Consider the following 22,458-nt stretch of genomic DNA (forward strand, 5'->3'; position numbering starts at 1 on the left):
TCTCTCTTGCCAATCAAGCAGCTCATGAGGATTCAACCGAGGCTCCACAAGCAAACAAGGCATCTCACGGGAAGTACGAGGACAGGAAGTTCAATGGCAACTGTGATCATTGCAAGAAGCATGGTCATAAGAAGAGCCAATGCTGGATACTGCACCCACACCTCAAGCCGGCCAAGTTCATGAAGGAGCGTGAGGGAAGGGCAAATGTGACTGAAGGTTCAAGTGGAGCTGGCACCAGTAAGATCAGTGAAGTGGATGGGCTTGGAGGCAATGATGGGAATGGGAAGTCTCTGGTGGCTTACACAGGCGCCTCAAGCTCCCGCAGCAATGATGACTACATCAAGAGATCAGACCTTGATGCCCTCTTCAAAATGCTAAAGGAAAACGGTAACACTTACGGTTATTCCTTTGGAGCTTCTATGATTGCATATAAGGATGATCGCTTGATTAGAGAACTAGTAGAACGGTTAGAAGCTAGGAATGAGTATAGACATGCCCACATTGCTAGAACAGATAAGATGCATCCATCACTTAGTAATCTATGCCATAATGCTAAACGAGTAGGTAAACCATTGATTGTTGATTCTGGTGCATCACATCATATGATAAGTGATGAGAACTTGATTAAGGATATAGAACCTACACATGGGCATGTGATGATAGCAAATGGGGATAAGATACCTATTAGAGGAATAGGAAAGCTTAAGCTGTTTAACAAAGAATCTAGAGCCTTTTATATGCCTGAATTCACATCAAACCTATTATCAGTGAAGAAATGTACTAATGATTTTGATGAGATCCTAGGATGATGCTCTGGAACAGATGGGATAATCCTTGCAGAAACGAATCAAAAGACTCAAGCTTCTCAAGGTGATGAGATCCTAGGATGATGCTCTGGAACAGATGGGATAATCCTTGCAGAAACGAATCAAAAGACTCAAGCTTCTCAAGGTATGTGGATCGAATGGTGACACAAGAGGCTGCGGAAAGGCTTCTTGATACTCCTAGGCTTAGATCGGATATGACACACCTCTCTAAAGCCCTTGGGCGTTGGATATTACACACCAACAGACTGGATATTACACACCAGACACTCACTCACGACAAGAGAGAAAAGAACCAAAAGGTTTTGATAAAAGATTGCATAATGATAAAAGAAGATGGCTACAAGCTTATATAGAGAAGGCTGGAACAGGCTCCACTTCTCGAATTCATTAAAGGGAACAGGCTCCCTTGGTAATCTAAAAACAAGACTAAGACTTATTCAAATTTTAAAAGAGTTTCGAAATTTAAAAACATGAAATAAAAATCATAGTCTAAATATAACATAAGATAGATATGCATCCGAGATGCACCCATGATACATCATCTAGGAGATATGTAAGTGAACTTGATGCCTCATTAAAAACCTTGATTGGAAAACCCAGTGGGACAAAACCAATCAAGGGAAAAAGAGTACACACAAGCTACTTGCCTAGATGATGATCAGCTTGAGTGTAGAGTAGCTTGAATGTAGATCGAGTTGTCTTTGATGATAGAAGCTTTATTTCGGCTCAGACATTCTTCAAGTGTAGGTTCGTCAACAGCTACAAGCTCTCCATGATCAGGTTCATGATTCCATTCCTTGGTGCTTTCCATGATCATATCATCCCCTCCCACTTCAAAAAGATTTGTCCTCAAATCTGTGTTACCTACAATAGAAGGGACCAAGTCAGTAACATGAGAGTTTATAATCAGATTACACTTACCTTGCAAGCCTCTTTGATAGGCATTGTCGTTGACTGGTTCTATTAGGTAGAAGGGACTGATCCATTTATCTTTTCTCACTCCTGAGGCATTACTTAAACCTGATACATTGAAACAAGACAAGTTAACACAAGCAAAATCATCATAGAGTAAGAGTCTTATCCCAAAGTTGTCTTTTCTCGGTTTTGGCTTGTATGCTGCATCTGGAGGTGCTTCTTTGATGAGGATGAAGTAATTGTCGTCCTGATGTCTCTCCTGGCTTAGATCAGGCGGCTTGAAACGTTTGTCTTCCTCACGCTTGTTCTTTCTTTTTGCATGCTTCAAAGCTTTCATATAATCTGCACATGACTCTTTTGGCAAAAACAAGTGCATCATATCGGTGTAATCAATAAAAGAACTCTTGAAAACATGATTAGTTACCTTACCATGCTCACCTGGTCGCCATAGATAGGATTGAGATGTTCTGAACTCAGAAAAGTTCAGACAAAGTAAACACAGAATCACCCGTCTTGTAGAACCCATAACTCTTTTATTTGAGAAGCTTTGGTCATGATTCCAGTTCGACGTGAGACCCTGATGAGTGTAGTTTCCATTGCAGTTGAGTTTGTTGCTTAATTCCTTCTGGTTGCTGAGATATGATCCTCGGACTGCTCCTATGTCAAAGTTGGCGGCTAGACAGCTTCCAAGATTTGATTGTTGCATCTCCAACTTAGCCAAGTATCCATTCTTGATACTCTGATCATTACTATAGCCTCTCTTTTCGAAAATTCTAGCACTCAAAACTGTTTGTCCTGTTCCAATAGAAAGCAAATCAGGTTTCATGCGTTTCTTTGAGTCTAGATAATTACCTCGGGTTTGTTTATTTGAAGTTTGATGTAGACTGAGTCCATCTGGTGGTTTCTCCTTGATTTGGGAAGAAAACATGAATCCTCCTCCTGCTCCAGTAATCACTTCACCATTTTCTTTAGTGAAATCTCCATTTCCACTCTTGGTTTGACAGTCTCTGAAATGGTATTGAAGCTTCTGCAAATCTGGTGGCTTCCACACCTTGACACGATCAAGAAGCAAGGCATTTTGATCAGGTTCCAACTCCTTATTACCCAAGCTGGTTCTAGCACGAGCAGAGCACTCTCCAAGGATGATAAGTGTGCTGTCATATGCTCCAGGTTTCCACAAGTAGATCTGTAACCTTCCAGTCCAATCTGATATAAGCAGCTCACAGAATTTGGCTAAACCGATATGTTTTGCGGAATTGACAATATCTTGATGATCAGGTGGCCATTTGCTGCGTTTTCCGGTTTGTTGGATCCAGGAAAGAGTGGGTAACATTCTCCAATTGGTTTCGTAGTGAAACTCTTGCTGAGCTGAGACGTGCATCCCTTTAGCTTCAGAGGGTAAAAGATCACCAAAAACAATTGTTGTTGCTGCCGATTTCTTCTCAATCACTAAGGGATTGTTTCTGTGATTCCACAACTCTCCTCCAGGCTCAAATACAACATGTTCCATGCCCAGTTCGTGTCTTGAAAGCTCTACTGCTCTGGTCTTGTTCCAGACAAAGGGATTGAACAGAAAAATACCCAAGAATGTCTTTTGGAAATCACACGGGTCAAAGACAATCAGTTGTCTCTTTTTACAAGCTGTCTGTGGTTCCCTGGGTGTCTCTTCTGGTACTATGGCTTGTTTGAAAGGAACCATGACGTTCTGAACAGGCTGCTCATCTTTCTGAATGGCAGCTGATGATTCTTTGGCTTGATCTCCTTGAATAGATGTAGCTGATACCGGCTCTACTCCACTGTCTGATTTTGATTCCATGGGTGCCTCCTCTTCTATTACATCCTGTTTGAAGAGAATCAGGTCGTCCTTGATGGGTTGATCATCCTTCTGAATGGTGATTGTTGGAATCTCGGTTTGATCTTCTTGAACTAGTGCAGCCAAGTCTGATTGTGCAACTGAGTCTGGTTCTGCATCTTTGAGTTCTGAGACAGTTGAGGAAGGCGCTTGGTTCTGTACTTCTAAGGATGGAGATATAGTCTTGGACTGTTTAAGTTGTTTCTCCACATCCATAATCACTTGAGACAGCTTCTTTATGTCCTCCTCACAGAACCAGCTCGTTATCTTGCTAGGTAAACCAATAACACCGGTTGATCTTGATCTGATCCTGCCTTGTTGTTCCTGGACTGAGTTTGCAGAGCATAGCTTTGTTTCAGACTGTTTTCGAAGCACTTCCTTGTGGTACTGTCTTGGAACATACTTATGACGCATCAAAGCCCTTAATTTAAGCCAGGTTGCAATAGGTTCTTTTCCATAGTGTCTCCTAGACGACACCAGTTGCTTCCACCAGCTTGAAGCATAACCACAAAACTCAGCAGTGGCTAATTGAACCTTCTTTACTTCAGCATAGCTTTGATAGTCGAAAATCAACTCCATCTTCTCTTCCCATTCCACATATGCAGCAGGATCAGCCTTGCCATGAAAAGAAGGAATTTGATATTTCAATCCAGCATGCTTCCGGTTTCTGTCAATCTGATCAAACTCCTTTTTCTTGTACTCATCTCTGGATGATCTGCCTTTCCTTTGCTGATGTAGGTCTTGTCTGAATTTTCTCAACTGATCTTTGCAGGCTTTATCCAGACTGGCTGTGAATTCTTCAAGAAAAAGCTTTTCTTTCTTACTGAGTTCTCCTTTTTGATCTCCTGCCATGGTACCTGAGACAAGAGAAAAAAAATAAGCCAGTAAGTAGTTCTAACAAAACAGATCACAATTAGGATTTAGACAACAATCAGAACAGATCAAATCGAGAATAAAAATTCAAACACAATCAGGTTGATAATCAGAACAAGTTTGATAATCAGAAACAATTCACCAACGCAATATGATCGATCAATCTTAAACAGAGACAGATTAAATTCGAAATCTAATCAACCAAACAAGATAGATTATATTCAAAGCAATAAGAACAGATCAGAATCACACAAATCCAAAGCAGAAACAGATCAAGCAAATCGATTACTTCTGCAACAAGAATGTGAAAAGTTTTTATCAGAAACGAGATCAACAAGCTTGAATCTTATTAAAACTCAACAACACAATCATAGATCAATCAAAACTAGTGAGAATAAGAATAGATCGACAGGTTTTTAGCAAAAACAAACGGATTTATCAGATTTAAACGCCAAGAACACAGATCAGATCAAACTCGACAGAATATGAACAGATCAAATTGAAATCAGATAGAAATCAACACACTTCCCTTCCAGAGTTGCTCTGATACCACTTGATGAGATCCTAGGATGATGCTCTGGAACAGATGGGATAATCCTTGCAGAAACGAATCAAAAGACTCAAGCTTCTCAAGGTATGTGGATCGAATGGTGACACAAGAGGCTGCGGAAAGGCTTCTTGATACTCCTAGGCTTAGATCGGATATGACACACCTCTCTAAAGCCCTTGGGCGTTGGATATTACACACCAACAGACTGGATATTACACACCAGACACTCACTCACGACAAGAGAGAAAAGAACCAAAAGGTTTTGATAAAAGATTGCATAATGATAAAAGAAGATGGCTACAAGCTTATATAGAGAAGGCTGGAACAGGCTCCACTTCTCGAATTCATTAAAGGGAACAGGCTCCCTTGGTAATCTAAAAACAAGACTAAGACTTATTCAAATTTTAAAAGAGTTTCGAAATTTAAAAACATGAAATAAAAATCATAGTCTAAATATAACATAAGATAGATATGCATCCGAGATGCACCCATGATACATCATCTAGGAGATATGTAAGTGAACTTGATGCCTCATTAAAAACCTTGATTGGAAAACCCAGTGGGACAAAACCAATCAAGGGAAAAAGAGTACACACAAGCTACTTGCCTAGATGATGATCAGCTTGAGTGTAGAGTAGCTTGAATGTAGATCGAGTTGTCTTTGATGATAGAAGCTTTATTTCGGCTCAGACATTCTTCAAGTGTAGGTTCGTCAACAGCTACAAGCTCTCCATGATCAGGTTCATGATTCCATTCCTTGGTGCTTTCCATGATCATATCACAAGGTATGTGGATCGAATGGTGACACAAGAGGCTGCGGAAAGGCTTCTTGATACTCCTAGGCTTAGATCGGATATGACACACCTCTCTAAAGCCCTTGGGCGTTGGATATTACACACCAACAGACTGGATATTACACACCAGACACTCACTCACGACAAGAGAGAAAAGAACCAAAAGGTTTTGATAAAAGATTGCATAATGATAAAAGAAGATGGCTACAAGCTTATATAGAGAAGGCTGGAACAGGCTCCACTTCTCGAATTCATTAAAGGGAACAGGCTCCCTTGGTAATCTAAAAACAAGACTAAGACTTATTCAAATTTTAAAAGAGTTTCGAAATTTAAAAACATGAAATAAAAATCATAGTCTAAATATAACATAAGATAGATATGCATCCGAGATGCACCCATGATACATCATCTAGGAGATATGTAAGTGAACTTGATGCCTCATTAAAAACCTTGATTGGAAAACCCAGTGGGACAAAACCAATCAAGGGAAAAAGAGTACACACAAGCTACTTGCCTAGATGATGATCAGCTTGAGTGTAGAGTAGCTTGAATGTAGATCGAGTTGTCTTTGATGATAGAAGCTTTATTTCGGCTCAGACATTCTTCAAGTGTAGGTTCGTCAACAGCTACAAGCTCTCCATTGTTGAGTTGAGTTGATTATATTGGTATGGAGAGAAGAGGAGTTGAAGAGGAGAAGAGATGGAGAAGCTTAGGGGGTTTGGGTGTGAATGGTACGGACGTCCGTACAAGGCCGTACATGGCCGTACCGTCCGTACCAAAGGTCTCGACCAAAACTTACCCAACTCGACCAAGTGAAACGGTAACAAGGGAGTGTTACCTTGGGGACTTAAGGAGAAGGGATCAGACCGTTGAGTGGATAAGGGAAGAGCGTGCCAGGCTGGAACAGGCTGTAAAGAGGCAAAGCGTGTGAGCCTTACCATCCAATCATCCGGAAAGCAACCTTGACTCTACATGCTTCAATAGTGCCCATTTCGCCTCTTGTAAACCCTAATGCCTTCTATATAAATATGTAACCTCACTCATTAATAAGATCAGTTAGTTCGAGTCTCTCTAATCTCTTAGACTATGGTTTTCTCTTAGACACTAAACGGCTCTTTCTAGTCTCTTAATCTTTCACAAACTTCTCTTAATCACTTCCTAAACACTCTCTTTATTCTAATCACTCTAAAGATCTCTTAATCTCATATGGTATCAGAGCCAGGTTCATTTGAATCTGGGGTTTGATCTTTAGAGAGTTACAAGCTAAACGTCTTTGAAGCTACACGCGAGTAGTCTTGAAGGTGTTGAAGCTGTGGTTCGTTCTAGTTGAAGCTGTGCTACGTTCTGTGGGTTTGCGTGATTCTAGACTCAAGGTTGGTGTGTACGAGATCCAAGATACAAGTTTTCAAGTCAAGCAAAGATGGAACAGGGGATGAACATGAGGATGAAGGTAGCGGTTACTTTCAAAGGTAGCAACTACCTTGTGTGGTCTCGGATGGTGAAGACTGCGGTGGGAAGTAAGGGTTTGTGGGGGCACATCACAACAGGGGAGGCTCCGAAACTCATTACTCAGGGAGGAGATCAAGAAGAGGTCTCCAATGAAGCGGCTGTGGAGAAATGGCAACAAGAAGACATGCTGGTGATGACGGTTCTACACGCATCCTTGGACCCAGCTATCTTGGATGCCTACAGCTACTGTGAATCAGCCAAGGAGCTGTGGGACACGCTGAAGAAGGTGTATGGGAACATTTCCAACCTCAGCCGTGTGTTTGAAGTGAAGCTAGCGATCAACCGTCTTGCACAAGAGGACATGGAGTTCACTAAGCACTTGGGGAGGTTCAGGTCCTTATGGTCAGAGCTGGAGATGCTGAGGCCGAGCACAACTGATCCAGATCAGTTGAATGAGAGGCGCGAGCAAGACAAGGTCTTTGGTCTGCTTCTCACACTGAACCCGGCCTACACCCAGCTCATCCAGCACATGTTAAGGTCAGACAAGCTTCCGGACCTTGAGGAGGTGTGTGCACAAATCCAAAGGGAGCAGGGATCTATGGGTTTGTTTGGAGGAAAGGGGGAGCTCTCTCTTGCCAATCAAGCAGCTCATGAGGATTCAACCGAGGCTCCACAAGCAAACAAGGCATCTCACGGGAAGTACGAGGACAGGAAGTTCAATGGCAACTGTGATCATTGCAAGAAGCATGGTCATAAGAAGAGCCAATGCTGGATACTGCACCCACACCTCAAGCCGGCCAAGTTCATGAAGGAGCGTGAGGGAAGGGCAAATGTGACTGAAGGTTCAAGTGGAGCTGGCACCAGCAAGATCAGTGAAGTGGATGGGCTTGGAGGCAATGATGGGAATGGGAAGTCTCTGGTGGCTTACACAGGCGCCTCAAGCTCCCGCAGCAATGATGACTACATCAAGAGATCAGACCTTGATGCCCTCTTCAAAATGCTAAAGGAAAACGGTAACACTTACGGTTATTCCTTTGGAGCTTCTATGATTGCATATAAGGATGATCACTTGATTAGAGAACTAGTAGAACGGTTAGAAGCTAGGAATGGGTATAGACATGCTCACATTGCTAGAACTGATAAGATGCATCCATCACTTAGTAATCTATGCCATAATGCTAAACGAGTAAGTAAACCATTGATTGTTGATTCTGGTGCATCACATCATATGATAAGTGATGAAAACTTGATTAAGGATATAGAACCTACACATGGGCATGTGATGATAGCAAATGGGGATAAGATACCCATTAGAGGAATAGGAAAGCTTAAGCTGTTTAACAAAGAATCTAGAGCTTTTTACATGCCTGAATTCACATCAAACCTATTATCAGTGAAGAAATGTACTAATGATTTACAATGCAATGTTATCTTTAGTCCTAATGATGTGAAGTTTCAGGATATTGAGAGCAGCAGATTGATTGGGAAAGGGGTGACTAAGGGAGATCTCTATATGCTTGAAGAACTCACTTCTGTTCCTGATTATAGTTGCTCGTTTACTTCTGCTTCTTTGTTGAATAAAAATGCATTGTGGCATGCTAGAGTAGGACACCCTCATGTTAAAGCTTTGAACTTAATGGTACCAGGTGTTGTGTTTGAGAACAAGGATTGTGAAGCTTGTATTTTAGGCAAGCATTGTAGAACTGTGTTTCAAAAGTCTACTACCGTTTATGATAATTGCTTTGATCTAATTCACTCAGATGTGTGGACTGCCCCTTGCTTATCTAGAGATAGTTATAAGTATTTTGTCACATTCATTGATGAAAAATCCAAATACACCTGGTTAACCTTAATTCAGACCAAAGATAGGGTACTTGATGCATTTAGGAACTTTCAAACTTATGTAACTAACCATTATCATGCTAAGATTAAAATTTTGAGATCAGATAATGGAGGGGAGTACACGAGTCATGCATTCAAGCAACACCTATCACAACATGGGATCCTACATCAAACAAGCTGTCCTTATACTCCACAGCAAAATGGAGTGGCTGAGAGGAAGAATAGGCATCTCATGGAAGTGGCAAGGTCACTTATGTTTCAGAGTAATGTTCCAAAGAGATTTTGGAGTGATGCGGTTGCCACTGCTTGTTACCTGATAAACAGAACCCCAACCAAAGTTCTGAATGAGAAGGCTCCATTTGAAGTTCTGAACAGGTACAAGCCAGCTCTTGATTATTTGCGAGTCTTTGGGTGCCTATGCTTTGTACTCAAACCAGGAGAGATGATCAACAAGCTAGAAGCAAGAAGCACTAAGGCTGTGTTCATAGGATACTCAGCTACACAGAAAGGATACAAATGCTATGATCCTATAGCAAGGAGAGTTCTTGTATCTAGAGATGTGAAGTTCTTGGAAGATAGAGGATACTATGAAGAAAAGAATCAAGAAGACCTGAAGGACTTAACATCAGACAAGGCCACCACCTTGCGGATCATTCTTGAAGGTCTTGGAATCAGTACATCCCAGGATCCAAGGAATCACGCAACTACACCTCCTGAAGTTGGTTCACCATCCCACCTTGATCATGAGGGAGGAGAGGAGCATGAGGAGCCTATGCAAGAGGCCAACCAAGATGAAGGAGGAGTAGAGAATGAAGGAGAAGAGAGCATAGGCTCGGATGGTCATGGACATGATCATGGTGTGACACAAACACCTTCTCAAGATGAAGTGGTAGAAGAACAACAGGAAGAAGAACCGGTTGTGCAGCCACTAAGAAGGAGTACAAGGATAAGGAAGGATCCTTCCAGTTGGGTAAACACGAGAGTGTACTACAATGCCCAAGCTGTGGAGCATCCTTCTCAAGCCGTGTGCTCCTTTACTCAATATCCAGAAGCACATTGCGCTTTCATGGTAAACTTGGATGAGAATCACATCCCAAGAAGCTATGAAGAAGCAATGAAAGATAAAGAATGGAAGGAATCAGTTGGAGATGAGGCAGGAGCAATGATCAAGAATGATACATGGTATGAGAGTGAGTTACCAAAAGGGAAGAAGGCTGTGACTAGTAGATGGATATTCACAATCAAGTACAAAGCGGATGGAAAGGTTGAGAGGAAGAAGTCAAGGCTAGTTGCAAGAGGTTTCACTCAAACTTATGGAGAAGATTACATAGAAACCTTTGCACCAGTAGCTAAACTCCACACAATCCGGATTGTACTGAGCTTAGCTGTGAATCTTGGATGGGGGTTATGGCAAATGGATGTGAAGAATGCGTTTCTACAAGGTGAACTTGAGGATGAAGTGTATATGCATCCACCTCCAGGCCTTGAACACTTAGTGAAGAGTGGAAATGTGTTGAGGCTGAAGAAAGCCATCTATGGGCTGAAGCAATCACCAAGAGCTTGGTACAACAAGTTGAGTACTACTCTGAATGGCCGAGGCTTCAAGAAGTCTGAACTAGATCACACCCTCTTCACACTCACGACTCCCTCAGGTATGATTGCACTTCTTGTGTATGTTGATGATATCATTATCACAGGGAGTGATAAGGAAGGTATCATAGCAACCAAGGAGTTTCTTAAATCCATGTTTGAGATTAAAGACTTGGGAGAAATGAAATACTTTCTTGGAATTGAGATATGTAGATCCAAGGAAGGTTTGTTCATGTCCCAAAGGAAGTATACACTTGATCTTTTGAAAGGTGCAGGTGCTTATGGAGGCAAGACAGCAAGGATGCCTATGGAGGATGGCTACAAAGTCCCACGAGAGGGGGAGATTGAAGACAGCAAACCTTATCAGGATCCTAAACTCTATAGAAAACTAGTTGGCAAATTGATTTATCTCACTATAACTAGACCTGACATTTGTTTTGCTGTGAATCAGGTGAGTCAACACATGCAAGTACCTAAGGAACATCATTGGCGCATGGTGGAGAGGATCTTGATGTATCTCAACGGCTCACCTGATCAAGGAGTATGGATGGGCTGCAATGGAAGCACTGAAGTGGTGGGATACTGTGATGCGGATTGGGCTGGTGATAGAGCAGACAGGAGATCAACCACAGGCTATTGCACATTCATTGGAGGCAACTTGGTGACTTGGAAGAGTAAGAAGCAGAAGGTGGTGTCTTGCTCAAGTGCAGAAGCTGAGTATAGAGCTATGCTGAAGCTCACCAACGAGTTAGTATGGATCAAAGGCATCTTGAAGCATTTGGAGATTGATCAAGCCACGCCAATGACCATGCATTGTGACAACCAAGCAGCTATCCACATTGCCTCCAACTCGGTGTTCCATGAGAGAACCAAGCACATTGAAGTTGATTGCCACAAGGTGAGGCAGATGATCATCTTAGGAGTCATCTTGCCATGCTACACAAGAAGTGAAGATCAGTTAGCGGATGTGTTCACCAAGGCTGCAAGGCAGAAGACAATGGAGTCCATTCACATACGGTTGGGCCTCATTGATCTTGGGAAGAGAAGGAGCTGATCCCCTTGGCTGTGAGGTCTTTACTCTTTTTCCCTTATCAAGGTTTTATCCCAATGGGTTTTCCTTGGTAAGGTTTTTAATGAGGAAGATCTCATAGCTATCCAAGCTTAGGCTTTCACAAAGCTAAGCTTGAGGGGGAGTGTTGAGTTGAGTTGATTATATTGGTATGGAGAGAAGAGGAGTTGAAGAGGAGAAGAGATGGAGAAGCTTAGGGGGTTTGGGTGTGAATGGTACGGACGTCCGTACAAGGCCGTACATGGCCGTACCGTCCGTACCAAAGGTCTCGACCAAAACTTACCCAACTCGACCAAGTGAAACGGTAACAAGGGAGTGTTACCTTGGGGACTTAAGGAGAAGGGATCAGACCGTTGAGTGGATAAGGGAAGAGCGTGCCAGGCTGGAACAGGCTGTAAAGAGGCAAAGCGTGTGAGCCTTACCATCCAATCATCCGGAAAGCAACCTTGACTCTACATGCTTCAATAGTGCCCATTTCGCCTCTTGTAAACCCTAATGCCTTCTATATAAATATGTAACCTCACTCATTAATAAGATCAGTTAGTTCGAGTCTCTCTAATCTCTTAGACTATGGTTTTCTCTTAGACACTAAACGGCTCTTTCTAGTCTCTTAATCTTTCACAAACTTCTCTTAATCACTTCCTAAACACTCTCTTTATTCTAATCACTCTAAAGATCTCTTAATCTCATATCCATGATCAGGTTCATGATTCCATTCCTTGGTGCTTTCCATGATCATATCATCCCCTCCCACTTCAAAAAGATTTGTCCTCAAATCTGTGTTACCTACAATAGAAGGGACCAAGTCAGTAACATGAGAGTTTATAATCAGATTACACTTACCTTGCAAGCCTCTTTGATAGGCATTGTCGTTGACTGGTTCTATTAGGTAGAAGGGACTGATCCATTTGTCTTTTCTCACTCCTGAGGCATTACTTAAACCTGATACATTGAAACAAGACAAGTTAACACAAGCAAAATCATCATAGAGTAAGAGTCTTATCCCAAAGTTGTCTTTTCTCGGTTTTGGCTTGTATGCTGCATCTGGAGGTGCTTCTTTGATGAGGATGAAGTAATTGTCGTCCTGATGTCTCTCCTGGCTTAGATCAGGCGGCTTGAAACGTTTGTCTTCCTCACGCTTGTTCTTTCTTTTTGCATGCTTCAAAGCTTTCATATAATCTGCACATGACTCTTTTGGCAAAAACAAGTGCATCATATCGGTGTAATCAATAAAAGAACTCTTGAAAACATGATTAGTTACCTTACCATGCTCACCTGGTCGCCATAGATAGGATTGAGATGTTCTGAACTCAGAAAAGTTCAGACAAAGTAAACACAGAATCACCCGTCTTGTAGAACCCATAACTCTTTTATTTGAGAAGCTTTGGTCATGATTCCAGTTCGACGTGAGACCCTGATGAGTGTAGTTTCCATTGCAGTTGAGTTTGTTGCTTAATTCCTTCTGGTTGCTGAGATATGATCCTCGGACTGCTCCTATGTCAAAGTTGGCGGCTAGACAGCTTCCAAGATTTGATTGTTGCATCTCCAACTTAGCCAAGTATCCATTCTTGATACTCTGATCATTACTATAGCCTCTCTTTTCGAAAATTCTAGCACTCAAAACTGTTTGTCCTGTTCCAATAGAAAGCAAATCAGGTTTCATGCGTTTCTTTGAGTCTAGATAATTACCTCGGGTTTGTTTATTTGAAGTTTGATGTAGACTGAGTCCATCTGGTGGTTTCTCCTTGATTTGGGAAGAAAACATGAATCCTCCTCCTGCTCCAGTAATCACTTCACCATTTTCTTTAGTGAAATCTCCATTTCCACTCTTGGTTTGACAGTCTCTGAAATGGTATTGAAGCTTCTGCAAATCTGGTGGCTTCCACACCTTGACACGATCAAGAAGCAAGGCATTTTGATCAGGTTCCAACTCCTTATTACCCAAGCTGGTTCTAGCACGAGCAGAGCACTCTCCAAGGATGATAAGTGTGCTGTCATATGCTCCAGGTTTCCACAAGTAGATCTGTAACCTTCCAGTCCAATCTGATATAAGCAGCTCACAGAATTTGGCTAAACCGATATGTTTTGCGGAATTGACAATATCTTGATGATCAGGTGGCCATTTGCTGCGTTTTCCGGTTTGTTGGATCCAGGAAAGAGTGGGTAACATTCTCCAATTGGTTTCGTAGTGAAACTCTTGCTGAGCTGAGACGTGCATCCCTTTAGCTTCAGAGGGTAAAAGATCACCAAAAACAATTGTTGTTGCTGCCGATTTCTTCTCAATCACTAAGGGATTGTTTCTGTGATTCCACAACTCTCCTCCAGGCTCAAATACAACATGTTCCATGCCCAGTTCGTGTCTTGAAAGCTCTACTGCTCTGGTCTTGTTCCAGACAAAGGGATTGAACAGAAAAATACCCAAGAATGTCTTTTGGAAATCACACGGGTCAAAGACAATCAGTTGTCTCTTTTTACAAGCTGTCTGTGGTTCCCTGGGTGTCTCTTCTGGTACTATGGCTTGTTTGAAAGGAACCATGACGTTCTGAACAGGCTGCTCATCTTTCTGAATGGCAGCTGATGATTCTTTGGCTTGATCTCCTTGAATAGATGTAGCTGATACCGGCTCTACTCCACTGTCTGATTTTGATTCCATGGGTGCCTCCTCTTCTATTACATCCTGTTTGAAGAGAATCAGGTCGTCCTTGATGGGTTGATCATCCTTCTGAATGGTGATTGTTGGAATCTCGGTTTGATCTTCTTGAACTAGTGCAGCCAAGTCTGATTGTGCAACTGAGTCTGGTTCTGCATCTTTGAATTCTGAGACAGTTGAGGAAGGCGCTTGGTTCTGTACTTCTAAGGATGGAGATATAGTCTTGGACTGTTTAAGTTGTTTCTCCACATCCATAATCACTTGAGACAGCTTCTTTATGTCCTCCTCACAGAACCAGCTCGTTGTCTTGCTAGGTAAACCAATAACACCGGTTGATCTTGATCTGATCCTGCCTTGTTGTTCCTGGACTGAGTTTGCAGAGCATAGCTTTGTTTCAGACTGTTTTCGAAGCACTTCCTTGTGGTACTGTCTTGGAACATACTTATGACGCATCAAAGCCCTTAATTTAAGCCAGGTGTTGAGTTGAGCTGAATATATATGTATGAAGAGCTAAGGAGTTGAAGAGGAAAGGAGATGAGGAAGCTTGAGAGAGTTTAGGGAGAGCATGGTACGGACGTCCGTACAAGGCCGTACAAGCCGTACAGTCCGTACCATCCAGCATCGACCAAGACTTACCTTGCATCAGCCAAGTAACACGGTAACTAAGGTAAAGGGAAGGAACTTACCTTGAGGCATCAGACCGTTTAGGGATAAGGTAGAGCGCGCCTTGACAGGCTGGAACAGCTGGAAAGGCAAGAGCATCTCGGTCCAAGATGCCAGATACTCCGCGCATGTGGAGAAGCTAATTGGCTAGTCCAAATGAGCTTATCCTCTCCTGATTGACCTCACATGCTTTAGTCTTCTCTTGATTTCGAAAACCCTTGTATGCTCTCTCTATATATTGTAACTCATCAACCCTAATGAAGATTATGCAGTTTGAGTCTCTCTAATCTCTTAGACACTATGCTTTTCTCTTAGACACTAAACGGCTCTATCTAGTCTCCTAATCTTTCACAAACTTCTCTTAATCACTTCCTAAACACTCTCTTTATTCTGTTTACTCTAAGGATCTCTTAATCTCATATGGTATCAGAGCCAGGTTCATTTGAATCTGGGGTTTGATCTTTAGAGAGTTACAAGCTAAACGTCTTTGAAGCTACACGCGAGTAGTCTTGAAGGTGTTGAAGCTGTGGTCCGTTCTAGTTGAAGCTGTGCTACGTTCTGTTGGTTTGCGTGATTCTAGACTCAAGGTTGGTGTGTACGAAATCCAAGATCCAAGTTTTCAAGTCAAGCAAAGATGGAACATGGGATGAACATGAGGATGAAGGTAGCGGTTACTTTCAAAGGTAGCAACTACCTTGTGTGGTCTCGGATGGTGAAGACTGCTGTGGGAAGTAAGGGTTTGTGGGGGCACATCACAACAGGGGAGGCTCCGAAACTCATTACTCAGGGAGGAGATCAAGAAGAGGTCTCCAATGAAGCGGCTGTGGAGAAATGGCAACAAGAAGACATGCTGGTGATGACGGTTCTACACGCATCCTTGGACCCAGCTATCTTGGATGCCTACAGCTACTGTGAATCAGCCAAGGAGCTGTGGGACACGCTGAAGAAGGTGTATGGGAACACTTCCAACCTCAGCCGTGTGTTTGAAGTGAAGCTAGCGATCAACCGTCTTGCACAAGAGGACATGGAGTTCACTAAGCACTTGGGGAGGTTCAGGTCCTTATGGTCAGAGCTGGAGATGCTGAGGCCGAGCACAACTGATCCAGATCAGCTGAATGAGAGGCGCGAGCAAGACAAGGTCTTTGGGCTGCTTCTCACACTGAACCCGGCCTACACCCAGCTCATCCAGCACATGTTAAGGTCAGACAAGCTTCCGGACCTTGAGGAGGTGTGTGCACAAATCCAAAGGGAGCAGGGATCCATGGGTTTGTTTGGAGGAAAGGGGGAGCTCTCTCTTGCCAATCAAGCAGCTCATGAGGATTCAACCGAGGCTCCACAAGCAAACAAGGCATCTCACGGGAAGTACGAGGACAGGAAGTTCAATGGCAACTGTGATCATTGCAAGAAGCATGGTCATAAGAAGAGCCAATGCTGGATACTGCACCCACACCTCAAGCCGGCCAAGTTCATGAAGGAGCGTGAGGGAAGGGCAAATGTGACTGAAGGTTCAAGCGGAGCTGGCACCAGCAAGATCAGTGAAGTGGATGGGCTTGGAGGCAATGATGGGAATGGGAAGTCTCTGGTGGCTTACACAGGCGCCTCAAGCTCCCGCAGCAATGATGACTACATCAAGAGATCAGACCTTGATGCCCTCTTCAAAATGCTAAAGGAAAACGGTAACACTTACGGTTATTCCTTTGGAGCTTCTATGATTGCATATAAGGATGATCACTTGATTAGAGAACTAGTAGAACGGTTAGAAGCTAGGAATGAGTATAGGCATGCTTACATTGCTAGAACTGATAAGATGCATTCATCACTTAGTAATCTATGCCATAATGCTAAACGAGTAGGTAAACCATTGATTGTTGATTCTGGTGCATCACATCATATGATAAGTGATGAAAACTTGATTAAGGATATAGAACCTACACATGGGCATGTGATGATAGCAAATGGGGATAAGATACCCATTAGAGGAATAGGAAAGCTTAAGCTGTTTAACAAAGAATCTAGAGCTTTTTACATGCCTGAATTCACATCAAACCTATTATCAGTGAAGAAATGTACTAATGATTTACAATGCAATGTTATCTTTAGTCCTAATGATGTGAAGTTTCAGGATATTGAGAGCAGCAGGTTGATTGGGAAAGGGGTGACTAAGGGAGATCTCTATATGCTTGAAGAACTCACTTCTGTTCCTGATTATAGTTGCTCGTTTACTTCTGCTTCTTTGTTGAATAAAAATGCATTGTGGCATGCTAGAGTAGGACACCCTCATGTTAAAGCTTTGAACTTAATGGTACCAGGTGTTGTGTTTGAGAATAAGGATTGTGAAGCTTGCATTTTAGGCAAGCATTGTAGAACTGTGTTTCAAAAGTCTACTACTGTTTATGATAATTGCTTTGATCTAATTCATTCAGATGTATGGACTGCCCCTTGCTTATCTAGAGATAGTTATAAGTATTTTGTCACATTCATTGATGAAAAATCCAAATACACCTGGTTAACCTTAATTCAGACCAAAGATAGGGTACTTGATGCATTTAGGAATTTTCAAACTTATGTAACTAACCATTATCATGCTAAGATTAAAATTTTGAGATCAGATAATGGAGGAGAGTACACGAGTCATGCATTCAAGCAACACCTATCACAACATGGGATTCTACATCAAACAAGCTGTCCTTATACTCCACAGCAAAATGGAGTGGCTGAGAGGAAGAATAGGCATCTCATGGAAGTGGCAAGGTCACTTATGTTTCAGAGTAATGTTCCAAAGAGATTTTGGAGTGATGCGGTTGCCACTGCTTGTTACCTGATAAACAGAACTCCAACCAAAGTTCTGAATGAGAAGGCTCCATTTGAAGTTCTGAACAGGTACAAGCCAGCTCTTGATTACTTGCGAGTCTTTGGATGCCTATGCTTTGTCCTCAAACCAGGAGAGATGATCAACAAGCTAGAAGCAAGAAGCACTAAGGCTGTGTTCATAGGATACTCAGCTACACAGAAAGGATACAAATGCTATGATCCTATAGCAAGGAGAGTTCTTGTATCTAGAGATGTGAAGTTCTTGGAAGATAGAGGATACTATGAAGAAAAGAATCAAGAAGACCTGAAGGACTTAACATCAGACAAGGCCACCACCTTGCGGATCATTCTTGAAGGTCTTGGAATCAGTACATCCCAGGATCCGAGGAATCACGCAACTACACCTCCTGAAGTTGGTTCACCATCCCACCTTGATCATGAGGGAGGAGAGGAGCATGAGGAGCCTATGCAAGAGGCCAACCAAGATGAAGGAGGAGTAGAGAATGAAGGAGAAGAGAGCATAGGCTCGGATGGTCATGGACATGATCATGGTGTGACACAAACACCTTCTCAAGATGAAGTGGTAGAAGAACAACAGGAAGAAGAACCAGTTGTGCAGCCACTAAGAAGGAGTACAAGGATAAGGAAGGATCCTTCCAGTTGGGTAAACACGAGAGTGTACTACAATGCCCAAGCTGTGGAGCATCCTTCTCAAGCCGTGTGCTCCTTTGCTCAATATCCAGAAGCACATTGCGCGTTCATGGTAAACTTGGATGAGAATCACATCCCAAGAAGCTATGAAGAAGCAATGAAAGATAAAGAATGGAAGGAATCAGTTGGAGATGAGGCAGGAGCGATGATCAAGAATGATACATGGTATGAGAGTGAGTTACCAAAAGGGAAGAAGGCTGTGACTAGTAGATGGATATTCACAATCAAGTACAAAGCGGATGGAAAGGTTGAGAGGAAGAAGTCAAGACTAGTTGCAAGAGGGTTCACTCAAACTTATGGAGAAGATTACATAGAAACCTTTGCACCAGTAGCTAAACTCCACACAATCCGGATTGTACTAAGCTTGGCTGTGAATCTTGGATGGGGGTTATGGCAAATGGATGTGAAGAATGCGTTTCTACAAGGTGAACTTGAGGATGAAGTGTATATGCATCCACCTCCAGGCCTTGAACACTTAGTAAAGAGTGGGAATGTACTGAGATTGAAGAAAGCCATCTATGGACTGAAGCAATCACCAAGGGCTTGGTACAACAAGTTGAGCACTACTCTGAATGGCCGAGGCTTCAAGAAGTCTGAACTAGATCACACTCTCTTCACTCTCACGACTCCCTCAGGTATGATTGCTCTCCTTGTGTATGTTGATGATATCATTATCACAGGGAGTGATAAGGAAGGTATCATAGCAACCAAGGAGTTTCTTAAATCCATGTTTGAGATTAAAGACTTGGGAGAAATGAAATACTTCCTTGGAATTGAGATATGTAGATCCAAGGAAGGTTTGTTCATGTCCCAAAGGAAATATACACTTGATCTTTTGAAAGGTGCAGGTGCTTATGGAGGCAAGACAGCAAGGATGCCTATGGAGGATGGCTACAAAGTCCCACGAGAGGGGGAGATTGAAGACAGCAAACCTTATCAGGATCCTAAACTCTATAGAAAACTAGTTGGCAAATTGATTTATCTTACTATAACTAGACCTGACATCTGCTTTGCTGTGAATCAGGTGAGTCAACACATGCAAGTGCCTAAGGAACATCACTGGCACATGGTGGAGAGGATCTTGATGTATCTCAACGGCTCACCTGATCAAGGAGTATGGATGGGCTGCAATGGAAGCACTGAAGTGGTGGGATATTGTGATGCGGATTGGGCTGGTGATAGAGCAGACAGGAGATCAACCACAGGCTATTGCACATTCATTGGAGGCAACTTGGTGACTTGGAAGAGCAAGAAGCAGAAGGTAGTGTCATGTTCAAGTGCAGAAGCCGAGTATAGAGCCATGCTGAAGCTCACCAACGAGTTGGTATGGATCAAAGGCATCTTGAAGCACTTGGAGATCGATCAAGCAACTCCAATGACAATGCATTGTGACAATCAAGCTGCCATCCACATTGCATCCAACTCGGTGTTTCATGAGAGGACCAAGCACATTGAAGTTGATTGTCACAAGGTGAGGCAGATGATTGTGCTAGGGGTGATCTTGCCATGTTACACAAGGAGTGAAGATCAGCTAGCGGATGTGTTCACCAAGGCTGCAAGACAGAAGACAATGGAGTCCATTCACATCAGGTTGGGCCTCATTGATCTTGGGAAGAGAAGGAGCTAATCCCCTTAGCTGCAAGGTCTTTACTCTTTTTCCCTCATCAAAGTTTTATCCCATTGGGTTTTCTTTGGTGAGGTTTTTAATGAGGAAGATCTTGTGGCTGTCCAAGCTTAGACTTATACAAAGCTAAGCTTGAGGGGGAGTGTTGAGTTGAGCTGAATATATATGTATGAAGAGCTAAGGAGTTGAAGAGGAAAGGAGATGAGGAAGCTTGAGAGAGTTTAGGGAGAGCATGGTACGGACGTCCGTACAAGGCCGTACAAGCCGTACAGTCCGTACCATCCAGCATCGACCAAGACTTACCTTGCATCAGCCAAGTAACACGGTAACTAAGGTAAAGGGAAGGAACTTACCTTGAGGCATCAGACCGTTTAGGGATAAGGTAGAGCGCGCCTTGACAGGCTGGAACAGCTGGAAAGGCAAGAGCATCTCGGTCCAAGATGCCAGATACTCCGCGCATGTGGAGAAGCTAATTGGCTAGTCCAAATGAGCTTATCCTCTCCTGATTGACCTCACATGCTTTAGTCTTCTCTTGATTTCGAAAACCCTTGTATGCTCTCTCTATATATTGTAACTCATCAACCCTAATGAAGATTATGCAGTTTGAGTCTCTCTAATCTCTTAGACACTATGCTTTTCTCTTAGACACTAAACGGCTCTATCTAGTCTCCTAATCTTTCACAAACTTCTCTTAATCACTTCCTAAACACTCTCTTTATTCTGTTTACTCTAAGGATCTCTTAATCTCATACCAGGTTGCAATAGGTTCTTTTCCATAGTGTCTCCTAGACGACACCAGTTGCTTCCACCAGCTTGAAGCATAACCACAAAACTCAGCAGTGGCTAATTGAACCTTCTTTACTTCAGCATAGCTTTGATAGTCGAAAATCAACTCCATCTTCTCTTCCCATTCCACATATGCAGCAGGATCAGCCTTGCCATGAAAAGAAGGAATTTGATATTTCAATCCAGCATGCTTCCGGTTTCTGTCAATCTGATCAAACTCCTTTTTCTTGTACTCATCTCTGGATGATCTGCCTTTCCTTTGCTGATGTAGGTCTTGTCTGAATTTTCTCAACTGATCTTTGCAGGCTTTATCCAGACTGGCTGTGAATTCTTCAAGAAAAAGCTTTTCTTTCTTACTGAGTTCTCCTTTTTGATCTCCTGCCATGGTACCTGAGACAAGAGAAAAAAATTAAGCCAGTAAGTAGTTCTAACAAAACAGATCACAATTAGGATTTAGACAACAATCAGAACAGATCAAATCGAGAATAAAAATTCAAACACAATCAGGTTGATAATCAGAACAAGTTTGATAATCAGAAACAATTCACCAACGCAATATGATCGATCAATCTTAAACAGAGACAGATTAAATTCGAAATCTAATCAACCAAACAAGATAGATTATATTCAAAGCAATAAGAACAGATCAGAATCACACAAATCCAAAGCAGAAACAGATCAAGCAAATCGATTACTTCTGCAACAAGAATGTGAAAAGTTTTTATCAGAAACGAGATCAACAAGCTTGAATCTTATTAAAACTCAACAACACAATCATAGATCAATCAAAACTAGTGAGAATAAGAATAGATCGACAGGTTTTTAGCAAAAACAAACGGATTTATCAGATTTAAACGCCAAGAACACAGATCAGATCAAACTCGACAGAATATGAACAGATCAAATTGAAATCAGATAGAAATCAACACACTTCCCTTCCAGAGTTGCTCTGATACCACTTGATGAGATCCTAGGATGATGCTCTGGAACAGATGGGATAATCCTTGCAGAAACGAATCAAAAGACTCAAGCTTCTCAAGGTATGTGGATCGAATGGTGACACAAGAGGCTGCGGAAAGGCTTCTTGATACTCCTAGGCTTAGATCGGATATGACACACCTCTCTAAAGCCCTTGGGCGTTGGATATTACACACCAACAGACTGGATATTACACACCAGACACTCACTCACGACAAGAGAGAAAAGAACCAAAAGGTTTTGATAAAAGATTGCATAATGATAAAAGAAGATGGCTACAAGCTTATATAGAGAAGGCTGGAACAGGCTCCACTTCTCGAATTCATTAAAGGGAACAGGCTCCCTTGGTAATCTAAAAACAAGACTAAGACTTATTCAAATTTTAAAAGAGTTTCGAAATTTAAAAACATGAAATAAAAATCATAGTCTAAATATAACATAAGATAGATATGCATCCGAGATGCACCCATGATA

General features: G+C 42.3%; 1 long non-coding RNA gene across 1 annotated transcript; it reads left to right on the top strand.

The window, feature by feature from the left end:
* Positions 1–14,653: 14,653 nt before the first annotated feature.
* On the top strand, positions 14,654–21,917 carry LOC125600433. Its single transcript, XR_007333800.1, has 2 exons — positions 14,654–14,886; positions 20,976–21,917. It is a non-coding gene; the product is annotated as an uncharacterized LOC125600433 (long non-coding RNA).
* Positions 21,918–22,458: the final 541 nt, after the last annotated feature.

This window comes from Brassica napus, unplaced genomic scaffold (assembly GCF_020379485.1).
Source record: "Brassica napus cultivar Da-Ae unplaced genomic scaffold, Da-Ae ScsIHWf_2253;HRSCAF=2906, whole genome shotgun sequence".
Classification (NCBI taxonomy): Eukaryota; Viridiplantae; Streptophyta; class Magnoliopsida; order Brassicales; family Brassicaceae; genus Brassica; species Brassica napus.